The sequence below is a fragment of the Moschus berezovskii genome, chromosome 2, assembly GCF_049115385.1.
Source record: "Moschus berezovskii isolate FMDL1 chromosome 2, NW_MosBer_1.0, whole genome shotgun sequence".
Lineage (NCBI taxonomy): Eukaryota > Metazoa > Chordata > Mammalia > Artiodactyla > Moschidae > Moschus > Moschus berezovskii.
Window position 1 is genome coordinate 39,862,003 of NC_142461.1, and position 16,766 is coordinate 39,878,768.

Sequence of the window (16,766 nt, forward strand, 5' to 3'; positions counted from 1 at the left end):
TGGCTTAATTTGAAATGTCTGAATCAGTGCAAAAGTTAAAAAAAAAAAAACTTTTATGGATCTGAATCTATCCGTCTTTTATAGTTTCTTCCTTAGCTTTTAAGTCAAGAAAGAAACAACACTGTAAACACTAGAATATCTTTTCATCAGATTTTTTTCTATTTTTTCACTATTTCATAATTTCACATTTAAAACTTTAGAAGTATTGACTTTTTTAAATTGGTGATTTAACAGTTTTCCCAAATACATAACCCATTAATGCTGCATCATTTATCAAAGAATCCACCTGTTTAATGAGAAAGATATTTTGAAGAAAGGTGGAGGATGGACTTTGCTGATGATTCCAAAATCACAACTTGGGCTCCACATGTGGCTGCTCTACTCAGTTCAGTTCAGTTCAGTCGCTCAATTATGTCCAACTCTTTGCGAACCCATGAATCACAGCACGCCAGGCCTCCCTGTTTATCACCAACTCCCAGAGTTCACTCAAACTCACCTCCACCAAGTCCGTGATGCCATCCAGCCATCTCATTCTCTGTCATCCCCTTATCCTCCTGCCCTCAATTCCTCCCAGCATCAGGGTCTTTTCCAATGAGTCAACTCTTCGCATGAGGTGGCCAAAGTATTGGAGTTTCAGCTTCAGCATCAGTCCTTCCAATGAACACCCAGGATTGATCTCCTTTAGAATGGACTGGTTGGATCTCCTTGCAGTCCAAGGGACTCTCAAGAGTCTTCTCCAACACCACAGTTCAAAAGCATCAATTCTTCGGCAATCAGCTTTCTTCACAGTCCAACTCTCACATCCATACAATACCACTGGAAAAACCGTAGCCTTGACTAGACAGACCTTTGTTGGCAAAGTAATGTCTCTGCTTTTTAATATGCTATCCAGGTTGGTCATAACTTTCCTTCCAAATAGTAAGCGTCTTTTAATTTTATGGCTGCAATCAGCATCCGCAGTGATTTTGGAGCCCCAAAAAATAAAGTCTGACACTGTTTCCACTGTTTCCCCATCTATTTCCCATGAAGTGATGGGACCAGATGCCATGATCTTAGTTGTCTGAATGTTGAGCTTCAAGCCAACCTTTTCACTCTCCTCTTTCACTTTCATCAAGAGGCTTTTTGAGTTCCTCTTCACTTTCTGCCATAAGTGTGGTGTCATCTGCATATCTGAGGTTATTGATATTTCTCTCAGCAATCTTGATTCCAGCTTGTGCTTCTTCCAGCTCAGAATTTCTCATGATGTACTCTGCATATAAGTTAAATAAGCAGGGTGACAATATACAACCTTGACGTACTCCTTTTCCTATTTGGAACCAGTCTGTTGTTCCATGTCCCGTTCTAACTGTTGCTTCCTGACCTGCATGCAGGTTTCTCAAGCTGTAGGTCAGGTGGTCTGGTATTCCCATCTCTTTCAGAATTTTCCACAGTTTGTTGTGATCCACACAGTCTAGAAGAGGTTTAAAATTATAGCAGTGTATAGGGCTTCCCTGGTGGCTTAGAGGGTAAAGCGTCTGCCTGCAATGTGGGAGACCTGGGTTCAATCCCTAGGTCAGGAAGATCCCCTGGAGAAGGAAAAGGCAACCCACTCTGGTACTCTTGCTGGGAAAATCCCATGGATGGAGAAGCCTGGTAGGCTACAGTCCATGGGGTCGCAACTGAGTGACTTTACTTCACTTTGAATAGAGCATCTGTCCATTTCATCCAGAGTAGAATTCCATTCATCAAACCCAGATGTTTTGGAAGCAACCAAAATGTCCATTGACAGATGAATGGATAAAGAAGATGTGGTACATATATGCAATAGAATATTACTGGGCCATAAAGAGGAATGAAATTGGGTCATTTGCAGTGATATGGATGAACCCAGAGTCTGTCACACAGAGTGAAGTAAGAAAGAGACAAGCAGATATTGGTAGCGATGAACATATTTGTAGGATAGGAATAGAGACACAGATGTAGAGAGCAGACTTATGGACATGGTGTGGGGGTAGAGGAGAGTGGGACAAATAGGAAGAGTAGCATTGGCATATATACACTACCATGTGTAAAACACATAGCTAGTGGGAAGTTGCTCTATAGCACAGGTAGCTCAGCTCATTGCTCTGTGATGATCCGGAGGAGTGTGAATGGAGAGGTGGGTGGGAGGGAGGGTCAACTTGGAGGGGGCATATGTATACATATGGGGAGCTGACCCACCTCCCCATTCACACCCCTCCAGATCATCACAAAGCAATGAGATGAGCTATCTGTGCTATACAGCAACTTCCCACTAGCTGTCTGTTGTACACAGGGTAGTGCATATACGTCAATGCTACTCTTCCAACGAAAGAAATGGGAATACCAGACCACCTGAACTGCCTCTTGAGAAACCTGTATGTTGGTCAGGAAGCAACAGTTAAAACTGGAATGGAACAACAGACTGGTTCCAAATAGAAAAGGAGTATGTCAAGGCTGTATACTGTCACTTGCTTGTTTAACTTATATACAGAGTACATCATGAGAAATTCTGGGCTGGAAGAAGCACAAGCTGGAATCAAGATTGCTGGGAGAAATATCAGTAACCTCAGATATGCAGATGACACCACCCTTATGGCAGAAGGAGAAGAAGAACTAAAGAGCCTCTTGATGAAAGTGAAAGAGGAGAGTAAAGAAGTTGGCTTAAAGCTCAACATTCAGAAAACTAAGATCATGGCATCCGGTCCCATCACTTCATGGCAAATAGATGGGGAAACAGTGGAAATGGTGGCAGACTTTACTTTTGGGGGCTCCAAAATCACTGTAGATGGTGACTGCAGCCATGAAATTGAAAGACACTCACTCCTTGGAAGGAAAGTTATGACCAACCTAGACAGCATATTAAAAAGCAGAGACATTACTTTGCCAACAAAGGTCCCTCTGGTCAAGGCTATGGTTTTTCCAGTAGTCATGTATGGATGTGAGAGTTGGACTATAAAGAGAGCTGAGCACAGAATTGATGCTTTTGAACTGTGGTGTTGGAGAAGACTCTTGAGAGTCCCTTGGATTGCAAGGAGATCCAACCAGTCCATCTTAAAGGAGATCAGTCCTGGGTGTTCATTGGAAGGACTGATGTTGAAGCTGAAACTCCAATACTTTGACCACCTGATGTGAAGAGCTGACTTATTGGAAAAGACCCTGATGCTGGGAAAGATTGAGGGCAGGAGGTGAAGGGGATGACAGAGGATGAGATGGTTGGATGGCATCACTGACTCAATGGACATGAGTTTGAGTAAACTGGGAACTGGTGATGACCAGGGAGGACTGGAGTGCTGCAGTCCATGGGGTCACAAAGAGTTGGACACAACTGAGTGACTGAACTGAACTGATAGCTGATTCACACTGTTGTGCAGCAGAAATTAACACGACATCGTAAAGCAAGTATACTTGGATAATAAAATTTTTTAAAAAATAGAAAAGCAATTGATGGCATTTGTTGTCCATAATAAAAATCAAAGTTTTCAAGTGAAAAAAAAAACCCAGATGTGAAAGGTGCCTGCCAAACAGTTGGCAATGTTTCTTCTGAATATCTCATTGTTAGATTTGGAAAGCTATAAGAAATTAGGCCTCTGAAGTCAGTCCTGAAGGCTTTCTGGCAGGAACTCTGGAAGTAGGCAGACAGCAGCAGAAAAAAACCTGGCCATTTAAACACGGTTATGGGCTTCCCAGAAGGCAAAGAATCTGCCTGCAATGTGGGAGACCCGGGTTCGATCCCTGTGTGGGGGAGATCCTGGAGAAGGGAATGGCTACTCACGTTAGTATTCTTGCCTGGAGAATCCCATGGATAGAGGAACCTGACAGGCTACAGACCATGGGGTTACAAAGACTCAGACACAACTGAGCAACTAACACTTTATGGGCTTCTCTGGTGGCTCTAGGTGAGTGATCACACCATCATGATTATCTGGGTCATGAAGATCTTCTTTGTACAGTTCTTCTGTGTATTCTTGCCACCTCTCCTTAATATCTTCTGCTTCTGTTAAAGGACTATTTCTGTCCTTTATTGAGCCCATCTTTGCATGAAATGTTCCCTTGGTATCTCTAATTTTCTTGAAGAGATCTCTAATCTTTCCCACTCTATTGTTTTCCTCTATTTCTTTGCACTGATCACTGAGGAAGAGTTTCTTTTCTCTCCTTGCTATTCTTTGGAACTCTGCATTCAAATGGGTATATCTTTCCTTTTCTCCTTTGCTTTTGGCTTCTCTTATTTTCACAGCTATTTGTAAGGCCTCCTCAGACAGCCATTTTGGTTTTTTGCATTTCTTTTCCTTGGGGATGATCTTGTTCCCTCGGACATGACTGAGCAACTAAACTGAACTGAACTGGTGGCTCAGATGGTAAAGAATCTGCCTGCAATGAGGGAGACCTAAATTTGATCCCTGGGTTGGGAAGATCCCCTGGAGAAGGGAAAGTCTACCCACTCCAGTATTCTTCCCAAGAGAACTCCGTGGACAGAGGAGCCTGGAGGGCTACAGTCCATAGGGTCGCAAAGAGTCAGACACGACTGAGCAACTAACACTTTCACTTTCACTTCATTGGTAAGTTACACCAAAAGAGAGAACATGTTCCACAAGGAAAGGGCTGACCCCAGACTGACTTTTAGTGGTTCATATGCTAGTCTTTTTCATCTTGGAAATTTATTATTAGTAATAACCACTTGCCTTACAATGTTTGTGAATTAGACGAAATAATGACAACATCAAAGAAACCTTTACCAGCTGTACAGAATACTTTGGTATTTACAGAATCTTTTCATGTACATTATCATACTCAAATTGCAATTGTTAATATGCAAAGTTAATTGGTAGCTTAAGGGAAACTAATGAAAAGGAAGCAACAGCAAATCTTAAAATTTTCCTGAGGATTAAAGAAAAGAATTAATTCATGCAGAGCCTACCTCAGTCAAGATAAAGCCCAAAGAAAATTAAGAATTTGAGCAATTGTTTGTTTGTCACCATCCCACTTCCTCTTTATACACATATATATTCTTTATCATATTCTTTTCCATTATGGTTTATCCCAGGATATTGAATATAGTTCCCTGTGCTGTATAGGACCTTGCTGTTTATCTATTCCATATATAATAGCTTGCATCTCTTAATCCCAAATTCCCAGTCTTTCCCTCCCCCACACCCGTCCCCCTTGGCAACAACAAGTCTGTTTTCTTTATCTGTGAGTCTGTTTTTGCTTCATAGATGTGTTGATTTGTGTCATATTTTATTTATTTTTTTAAATGATTTTTATTCCTTTATTATTATTTCTTCTTTATCTGTGGAATTAGAGGGTGGGAGAAAGACCAAGAATTCAGACATGAGACAAATCTGGATGAACTTAGAATGCTATCCAGTAGTTGGAGTATATTGTAAGAAGAAGTGTTCCAAAAACAAAAAGGAATGTTGAAGCAACTTTCTCTGGAGATGCATCATGGCAGAGAGTCCCCATGAGTATGTTTGTTTGCATCCAGCTACTTCTGTTTGAATTGGAGGACACATATTTGGAAACTTCTGGTTGATGACAGCACACCAGTAAACAGTTATTCTTTGATTCAGAGTGAACAACTGTTGCCATCAAGCTTCATCGCAATGACCTATGTGAGAAATCTCACCCGTAAGCACCACATGCCTAGGGAAGCAGCATCATTCATTTGGGCTTTCAAGGTTTATTGCATGCCTACTAAGTGCAGGGACTGGCCGAGGCCCTTCAGGAAAACAGGCCTAAATCTCAGTTGCTGGTGTGAACTGGTGCAGGGAATTCGGAAAGGGGAAAGGTGACTGGCCACAGGAAAGTTACATAATACAGCTCTCAAAAATATTCTTCAGCAAGGTGATTGGGTGGGACCGCCTGATTTGTGTCATATTTTAGATTCCACATATAAGCAAGATCAGAATGGCCATCATTAGAAAGTCTATAAATAATGGAGAGCATGTAGAGAAAAGAGAATCCTCTTACACTGTTCATGGGAACATAAACTGGTACAGTCAGTATGTAAAATAGCATGCATATCCTAAAAAAACTAGATTATATGGCCATATAATCCAGCAATCCCACTCCTGGGCGTATATCCAGACACAACTATCCTTCAAAAAGATACCTGCATGCCTATGTTCATAGCAGAACTATTTACACTAGCCAAGACATGGAAACAACCTAATTGTCCATAGACAGATGAATGGATAAAGAAGATGTGGTACATATATACAGTGGAATGTTACTCAGCCATCAAAAAGAGTTTGATTCCTGGTTGGGGAGCTGAGATCTCACATGCCTCATGGCCAAAAAACCAAAACTTAAAACAGAAACAATATTGTAACAAATAAATACTTTAAAAAAAAGAAAATCAGAAGAGGGAAAAAAAATATTTCAAAAGACATATTTGATGAAAGAGTGTTATCCAAAATATATAAAGAACTCTAAGAACTCAACAATAAGAAACAAATAACTCAATTAAAAAATGGACCAAAGACCTTGACAATCACCTCATAAGGCAAATAAGCATATGAGAAGATGCTCTACAGCATGTCATTAAGGAAATGCAAATTAAAGGAACAATGTGATGCCACCACATACCTCTAAAATGGCCAAAATCTATAACACAAAACTGAAGCCATGAATTGTGTGGAGGCAAGGGTTTAAGAGAAATATCGGAAACTTTTCCTCAAGTTTGTTGTATACCTAAACTATTCTTTAAACAAAATTAGGTCTTGAAAAAAGAAATCTAATCTAGTTGATAACATAGGTAATAAGAACAATGTGCTTTCATTCTTAGTTCACTTGTGACCAGGATTCAATCCTGACCAAATGCTGACTGGACAGGTGGCCTCCTCTGCCTTTATAACTCTATTTTTGTCTTTCTAAAGTCTTCTGGCTTTCTCAGAGTTGACTCACTCTTCTGTACAGAATTTCTGAGAACTATTTTTCCCAAGGAATGACATAGAATATTGGTATTTGGAAAACCTTTCAACTTCTTCCCAATACTTAAATTGTTCCTACAAATCTAAAGCTATATTTCCTCCATAAGAATAATCCTAGGGACATCCCTAGGTTGTTCAGTGGTTGGGAATCCAACTGCCAATGCAGGAGACATGAGTTCAAATCCTGGTCCAGGAAGATCCCTCATGCTGCAGGGCAAGTAAGCCTGCCAGCTACAACTACTGAGCCCATGCACCCTAGAGCCTGAGAACTGCAGCAAGAGAAGCCACAGCAATAAGAAGCCTGTGCACCAAAATTAGAGAGCAACCCTTGCTCGCCACACCTAGAGAAAAGCCCAAGTGCAGCAATGAAGACCCAGCCCAAAAAATAAAGTAAAAATAATAATTTAAAAAGGGATATTTCCTTTTTAAAAAAGGAATATTTCTAATGATAAAAGTCTAATTCAGTAGGCAGTTAGATTAACATGGAAAACAACTGATTGGACTAGCTAATAACATGGATTAAATGGCTACAACTAGACGACTATAACAATAACTCATATTTTATAGCATTGTATAAAATTTTTACAGACAAATTCCCTTCATAAATTCATATTTTGCAAAATATTTGTGTCAGCAAAATATCTTGGTCCTTCAGGACTTCCCCAGCAGTACAATGGTTGGAACTCCACCTTCCAATGTAGGGGGTGCAGGTTCGAGCTCCAGTTGGGGAACTAAGGTTCCTGGGTGTGGCCAAAAAAAAATTTTTTTAATACCCTGGTCCTTCAAACAATCTTAAGAGATGGGCAAACTAAGGTGCCCACTTTAACAATGGTACTCATTTAGATAAGGAAGTTGCAACTTAGAGAAAAGCTAAATAACTTGCAGAAGAATACACAGCAGCAAATAGAAACTTGAACTTGGGTCTTTTGTTTCCATATCTATCACTTTTCATATTATCCTATCATACCCTGATATGATGCACTTTAGTGTTCTTATAGAACTTCACAGATCTCCTAAGTGCCTTCTCCTACATTTTCTCATTTCTCCCACAAAGATAACTTTCTAACAGAATCACATTTTTAAAGATATTCTTCTTAAACTAAAGGATTAGTCACATTTCAGGCAGTATGACAAATCCATGGGTGATTTATTTTGAGTCTTTCAACATAGGGAGCCATATGCTCCCAAGAATGTACCAAATAACACTAAAAAGAGAAATTTAACCTAGATAAGAGTGATGATCTTTTAACTTGGAGATGGGTTACAAAAAAATCATGGAAATTTTCGAGTTATTTATTCCTCTATTTCTTAAGACAAAGTGCAAAGAACCTTGTAAAAGATAATTTTGTTAAAATTTTTAAGACTTAGGGATCATGACAGTTTGTTAGCAATTTATACTCAGTACTTTCCTAGACACAGAAGCTCACTGTAAGAAATGTTGGTTAAAAACAAAGAAAAAGAACATATTGCTTGTGTCATAAAGAATTTATATGACAAAACAAAATATCAACATAGACAAAATCATATATTATAAAAGTAGCCAAGGCTTCAGAGGGAGGCAGTGATCAGCTGGGGCTGAGGTTGCTTGAAAGTTTTCAGGAGGTGGGAAGATTTGCAAAGCTCCTTTGGTGATATGACAGAGGGAGGAGCATTTTATGTGTTTTGTGTGGCATGAGCTTCCCAAGAAGCTGGATATATTACATATTATACAATGCAATTTTCTAATGTACATAAGAAACCAGGAAGAAAACTGCCTTGTTGGTAAGAAAGAGAAGATGAGAAGCAACAGGAGCTGGAAGTCTCTTTTCTGACTAAGATACGGAATTTGGAATGGCATGATAGCCAGTCATACCCTACCGGAAAGTTAAGATATGAAAATGTTTTCATAGTTAAGAAAAAAATGTTTCTGTTCTGTTCAAACAGAACGGAGCAAGCGTTCTGTTTGCTCTGTGTAGAAGCAATGAGGAGGAGCCAGGATGTTGTGTAACAGGACCATGTGTAATAACAACAACCCACAGGCAGTGTGCTAGGCACCAGAGCTTCCAGCAGAACAATCTCATCCTGTGTCCAACGTGTTCCCAAAAGGCAGCAGGAGATAAGGTGGAAGCCCACCTTACCCTGTGTGGGTGAGAGACGATTTCTGGAGGAAATATGGGAACTGATGTGAAGTGTGGCTGTGCGTGAATCAGCAACAGGGAGGGATGCTGAAGAGGGCATTCAAACAGAGAGCCATGTCCATGAAGAAGGAAGGAGATGGGGAGAGCCGGCTGGAGCATCACTGAGAGAAGGAAGTGGAAATGTGGCTTAAAGTCCTGAGGATGGAAACAACCAGCAGAGAAATGCAGGGGAAAGGGCAGAACTGAGAGAAAATGTGAACCAGGAAGTAAACTGCCTTGTTGATAAGAATGAGAAGATGAATGAGAAAATACTAGCAGGACTTGGTTACTGACTGGCACTGGACGATAAAAGGGATGATGCGGTTTTAAAAAGTCCCAAATGGTGTGAGTCTTGGGGACCAAAAGAATGAGAGAAGTGTTGGCTAAAATGGAAAGGCAGGAAGGTACTGTTTGAGGAAGGAAAAGAAGCTAATCTTGACCTTCCTCATGTTAAATTTCAGGTAACATTAGAACATACAGGTGTCAGGTGGGGAAGACTTTGGGGATTGAAGAGCATGTGAAATAGGAGGATGGGGCTAAGATGAGAGCTGGAGACAGATTTAGGGATATTCTAGACACAGGTGGAAGCTAAGATCACGTGTACATGAATTTCTTGAAGGAATTCAATGTATTTGAGAAAATAAATTATTTTCTAATAGAACTCACACACACATAGCATAGATCAGAGTATGGCATAACCCTATTGTACACCTCCTTCAGACATCTGGAGTACAATTAACAAAGGAGCATAGTGTTGGTAAACTAGTTCGACTGACTCTTACATGTCAATAACCAGTTGGTGGACTTCCCTGGTGGTCCAGTGGTTAAGAATCCCGTGCCAAAGCAGAGGACAGGGGTTCAATTCCTGGTCCAGGAACTAAGATCCCACATGCCTGGAGGCCAAGTAATCCCAGGCACCAACAAGAGCGCCTACATACTGCAACTAAGACCTTATTCAGCCAAATGAATAAACATTTTTTAAAAATATATCTAATTGGTTTCTAGTCAGGAACTATGAGATCGACACTTCTCAACTATTTATTAAGATCTACTATGAAATTTGCATTTATTCTCTCCACAAAACTTTTTTACTTGTATGGAAAAGTTCAAGAGATACAAATATATCTAGTGAGATATCTGTCTAGATATCAAATATCTTTTGATAAAAGAATATCTTGAGGATTAGTTGAATTTTAATACACATATACCATATTTCCAATAAAACATAAATAGGCTTTAGAAATTAAAGAAACTTAATATAGCAATTATATATTGAACCCTAGTTCACCTGATTTGAAAAACTTTTAGATAAAATTATTATCTAATTTTTCAGGTCTAATAATTTTCCCTGAGTTAAATCAATGGGATCTGTATGAAAAGTTATAGATAATGTAATAAACCTAATACCAAAGTAAACATAATTTACTCTGAATCGTCTATTAGTGACCTGGGTAATTTTATTATTTTTACTAGGTTACCAGGTTAAACTAGACATCTGAAAAAATAGGCTCTAATAAGAAATTCAAATAGCTCCTGCCATTCTTGAAAATAAAAGAATATCCCTTCACAGAGTAAATAGAAATAGCCTTTCATTTTAGGTGGTACCAACATCACGTCATGGGAAATAGATGGGGAAACAGTGGAAACAGTGTCAGACTTTATTTTGGGGGGCTCCAAAATCACTGCAGATGCTGATTGCAGCCATGAAATTAAAAGACGCTTACTCCTCAGAAGGAAAGTTATGACCAACCTAGAGAGTATATTAAAAAGCAGAGACATTACTTAGCCAACAAAGGTCTGTCTAGTCAAGGCTATGATTTTTCCAATATTCATGTATAGATGTGAGAGTTGGACTGTGAAGAAAGCTGATTGCCGAAGAATTGATGCTTTTGAACTGTGGTGTTGGAGAAGACTCTTGAGAGTCCCTTGGACTGCAAGGAGATCCAACCAGTTCATTCTAAAGGAGATCAGTCCTGGGTGTTCATTGGAAGAACTGATGCTGAAGCTGAAACTCCAATACTTTGGCCACTTCATGAGAAGAGTTGACTCATTGGAAAAGACCCTGATGCTGGGAGGGATTGGGGCCAGGAGAAGAAGGGGATGACAGAGAATGAGATGGATGGATGGCGTCACCAACTTGATGGACATGAGTTTGAGTGAACTCCGGGAGTTGGTGATGGACAGGGAGGCCTGGCGTGCTGTGATTCATGGGGTCACAAAGAGTTGGACATGACTGAGCGACTGAACTGAACTGAACTGAAGGATAGGTACCAATGACTAATATCGGGTAGATATTTTTGACAGGCACTTTTCAGAATATTACAATATTACAAAAGAGAAACATCTACTGAAGTCAATTCTGTATGTGTGCTCAGTTGCTCAGTCAAGCATGTCTGACTCTCTGCGACCCCATGGACTGTAGGCTCCTCTGTCCATGGAATTTTTCAGGAGTGGGTTGCGACTTCCTCCTCCAAGGGATCTTCCCAACCCAGGGATTGAACCCGTATCTCCTGAGTCTTCTGAATTGGCAGGCATATTCTTTAATACTGTGCTACCTGGGAAACCCAAAGTCAATTCTACCACTCACCTTTTGAGGAGTTTGAACCTTACTAGTTAGAATTCATATTTTGTTGTTTGCAATAAATAAGTACTGTACTAACCTCTGGATATGTAATCACTATAATATTTATTTTAGTAAGCTATAAAAAGCAGCAGACCTTCCCTTGTGGCTCAACTGGTAAAGAATCTGCTTGCAATGTTGGAGACCTGGGTTCAATCCCTGGGTTGGGAAGATCCCCTGGAGAAAGGAAAGGCTACCCACTCCAGTATTCTGGCCTAGAGAATACCACGGACTGTATAGTCCATGGGGTCACAAAGAGTCGGACACAACTGAGCCACTTTCACTCACTCACTCAAAAAGCAGCAAATATTATCTTCAAAACAAAATAGGTCAAATAACTTAAGGAATTAGTGTGAGATTTAGAAAGAGACTAATTTTCCAGATGATTTATCTGAAAACCTGTTGAAACAGAGTTTTATTTTCTATGAGATAATTAATGAAGGCTTGTGAAGTGAAAGTCGCTCAGTCGTGTCAGACTCTTTGCAGCCCCATAGACTATGCAGTCCATGGAATTCTCCAGGCCAGAAGGTGAACTACCAGGGAAGCAAAATCTCCTGAATGTCATTTTGACTCAGTCATGTTCATTATGGGAAATGATCTAACTGCAAAGAACAGAGCCACACTTTTAATGAGAGATAAAATTCTAATATGAATAAGTGGCTTTTCATTTCTGAAGTCCCAGGAATTTTTCCTACAGGAATCAGAGCAGCAGAATCAGGAGCTCCACTGATTGAGAAGGTAGGGACAGAGAATGTACTGGGGGAAGATTTTAGGAGGGTGTGTAGTGTTGTAATTCAGGAATTGCCTGTTGGATTAACATTTTAACTTAAAAGTTTTACCAATTATTAATTACCTCGTAAATAGAATATCAATTCTTGAAAAATTTCCCTTACCTGTTCTGGGCTGAATTTTGTGAATCCCCCAAAATTCAAGTGCTAAAACCCTAATCCCCAGTGTTCTAGTATTTGGAAGTGGCATTTTGGGGAGATCATTAGGTGAGGAGAGTAGAGCCCTCTTGATGGGGTTAGTGTTCAGAAGAGTCAAAAGAGAGCTGAGCTCTCTTTGCGCCATGTTAGGATACTGCTAGAAGGTGGCTGTCTGCCAACCAGAAACAGGGCCTTCACTAGCAACAAAATTTTCCAGCACCCTAGATGTTCAGATGACACCACCCTCATGACAGAAAGCAAAGAGGAACTAAAGAGCCTCTTGATGAAGGTGAAAGAGGAGAGTGAAAATCTGGCTTAAAATTCAACAATAAAAAAACTAAGATCATGGCATCCAGTCCCATCACTCCATGGCAAAGAGAAGGGGAAAAAGTAGAAGCAGTAACAGATTTTATTTTGGGGGGCTCCAAAATCACTGTGGATAGTGACTGCAGCCATGAAGTTAGAAGATGCTTGTTTCTTGGAAGGAAAGCTATGACAAACCTAAACAGCATATTAAAAAGAAAAGATATCACTTTGCCAACAAAGATCTGAACAGTCAGAATTTTGGTTTTTCCAGTAGTCATATCTGGATGCGAGAGCTGGACCATAAAAAAGGCTAAGTGCCAAAGAATTGATACTTTTGAACTGTGGTGTTAGAGAGTCCCTTGGACAGCAAGGATATCAAAGCAGTCAATGCTAAAGGAAATCAACCCTGAATACTCACTGGAAGGACTGATGCTGAAGTTGAAGCTTCACAACTTTGGCCACCTGATGCAAAGAGCCGACTCATTGCAAAGACCCTGATGCTGGGAAAGATTGAAGGCAAAAGGAGAAGAGGGCAACAGAGGACAAGATGGTTGGATGGCATCACAGACTCAACGGACATGACCTTGAGTGAACTCCAAGATAATGGAGGACAGGGAGGCCTGGCGTGCTGCAGTCCATGGGGTGTGAAGAGTCAGACCCAACTGAGCAACTGAACAACAACCATCTTCAACTTCCCATCCACCAGAACTGCAAGAAATAAATGTCCCAGCCTATGGTATTTTGTTAAAGCAGCCTGAACTAAAACATTGTACAAATACATTATTATACTTATTAGCAGTTTCTCTTTTTCTGTGACTCTCTACTTGTCCTCTGACTCTCTTGCACTAATTAGAATTGACTGATGGCAGTGAGCCAAGTGCTAAGCATTTCACAAGCATCAATTTAATGCTCCACAACTCAATAATGTATCTATTTACAGTACAGATGTATATGAAATATAGATGTAATTATACATCTGTCTGTATCTACGTAAATACTGCATCTACAACCATCTATATCATCTGGGTATGAAAGTGAAAAGTAAAAATTGTGAGTAGCTCAGTCGTGTATGACTCTGTGATCCCATGGCTGTAGCCTGCCAGGAGACTTGGGTTTGATCCCTGGGTTGGGAAGATCCGCTGGAGAAGGGAAAGGCTACCCACTTCAGTATCCTGGCCTGGAGATTTCCATGGATTGTACATCCATGGGGTCGCACAGAGTCGGACACAACTGAGTGACTTTCACTTTCAAGTTATCTGTCACATTTGTTTCTTTATCTTCTGGGTCTAGGTCTTCATCGATCTTTTACTATGAAGTTGGGAGAAGTCACATCAAGGCAGAAAGCCAGATTCCCTTTCAAATCCAGAATCCTACAAATAAATCTGACCTAGGAACTGATTGGCAATATGTGGTTGACAGAAAATGAACCACTGCCAAAAAGACTACAGCCCAGGAGAGAATTGCAGTGTTTCCCAGTGTGACGCCTGTAGAGTTCATCAGGGTTTCTTCCAGTGATTACAGAGCTTTAATGTAGCAAAGCCTCCAAGTGGAAATGCTGTGGCAGAACATAAGAATATTTTTAAATAGTTTTATAGTTTCTATTGTATGCATCAATTGCCCTCCAGAAATGTGATTTGCAGCCCTATCCATAAAATGTAAGCAATAATTTTAAAAGTATTCATTTGAGAGGCAAAATTGTATTCCATTATTTTAGCTTGCATTTCTTTAAATATTAATGAGGGAACATTTTTAACATGTTTATTAACCACTTTTACAGCTTGTTTTTTAAATGACCTGCTCATGTCCTTTACTTAACAGGCCATTCAAAGAATAATGTGTACAATTAAAGGACGCAGTTTCATGGAACAGATCATTTATCTGTGTTTTTTAAAGAAAGGCACTAAACAAAAGTATTTTTGTCACTATCAGGTAACAGGTGTAACTTGGAGAATGACAAGTAAAACTACAATTTATCTAATATTTTAAAGCAAAGGTTTTTATTTATGTTCTGAGAGTACTGTCAGGGATAATTCCCTAAGTCTCAGGAAATTGATAGTAAACCCTTTTCCTTGTGGGTTATTACCACCATCCCTCACATCCAAACTTTATGTTCAGCTCTTAGCAACCGATGTTCCTCATTCATTACTTCAATCGAATGCTACATTTCTAGATTGTTTTCCTGGGATCATTAATAGGCCAGAAGAAATTTAGATAAAGAGGCTAAAAACAACCACATTTTTCTATGCTGCACAATATAGCTAGAAAAAATCCAGCTTTAGAGCGTCTTTAGAGTTGTCATTGAATGTTGTATGAGTTTCACAAGAATCATATTTCAACATTTATACAATTCTACCAGGAAATTTCAGGAATTCCTTTCATCTTCTAAAGTGCTTTGGGGTCCATGACAATGTTATTATTTCTCCTTGGCATATATACCTCTCCCCTTGTAAATCTCTGCTTTGTAGCTACATGCAGGCAGTTAAGCAGAGGTACTGGACTGACTGGATTCATGGGGTCGCGGAGAGTTGGACACGACTGAGCGACTGAACTGAACTGAACTGGACTGTTGGAAGAGGTCATCAAGAGGACATGACTACCAATTGACACATAAGCTGTGTCTGGACAATCAGAAGATCCCCACCCCCTCCCCTGCCTTGGAATGTACACTTTGCTCACCGTTTCCATAGCTAGAGCCATTTTCAAGGACACAACTTTGAGAGATCAATGGACTGTTGAGACCATCTGGACATTGAACCCAACTAAGGCCTCTATATTTTTTTAATTTTTTAATTTTTTTGGTCATGCCCTATAGCACGTGGGATCTTAGTTCTTTGACCAGGGATGGAACCCATGCTCCCTGCACTGGAAGCATGGAATTTTAACCACTGGACCACCAGGGAAGTCCCTCTATATCAACTTTTAAGATACTACTAGCAGGCAAGTACAGAGATTACTTCCTATGGCCACCCAAGTCAAGCTTCATTTGGAAGGTCCTTTGCTAATTAAACTGGCCACCTACCAATTTGGAATGGTCTGCCTCTCTTTGGTCTCTCACCTTCTATGTCCAGGGGCCAGTTTCAGATTTCACCTAGGGAGCTCCTAAGGTTTTGAACAAACACAGATACACCCTTATTTCATATCCAAGATCTTTAAAAAATTTCTGCCCAAAGTTTAAGAATCAGTTGGTATATGCAGTACAAATAATAAAAGGAAAATCGCCTTTGCTTTATATTTGAGTTACACTTAAAAAGAAAGAAAAATATTTAACACCTTACAACCTCTAACTACTTCCCTTGGGGTAGTTTCTCACTGATGAATTTCTAAAAAACATAACGGTTTGACTCTAGAAAGTCTTGGCACAGAAATTGAGGATTTGGGTCAGTCCAAGTTCTGCCGTTAGGGTGAAACAGGAAGAGTGAACATTAGTGCTCAGGTGCAGACTAGACTAATAATAATGATAAGAGGAACCTCAGATCTCCCAAGGGGATATTAATGGGAAGGCAGAGCAAGGAACTTGGAATGGAATCAATGCTGAAGGCTCAGCTTTATGACCCAGGGGCCACTAACAGCACAAAATGAATCTCAGAGAATAATGGCATCCACTGGTCAATGCTGAACTGATAAACCCCAGGTTGAGTTGGCAGCTGGGTGATCTTTATGACCAACCAGAGATCCATAAGTACAGAGTAATATCAAAATTTCCTTGAAATAGCTTAAGCTCTTCCTGCTTCTGTCTATGGTTCTATAACTATATCAGAAAAGGACCTAAAGCCTGAAGAAGGCTGTGTTTGTGAGGGGCACAGAAGATCAGACTCAGCAGTGAGATGGA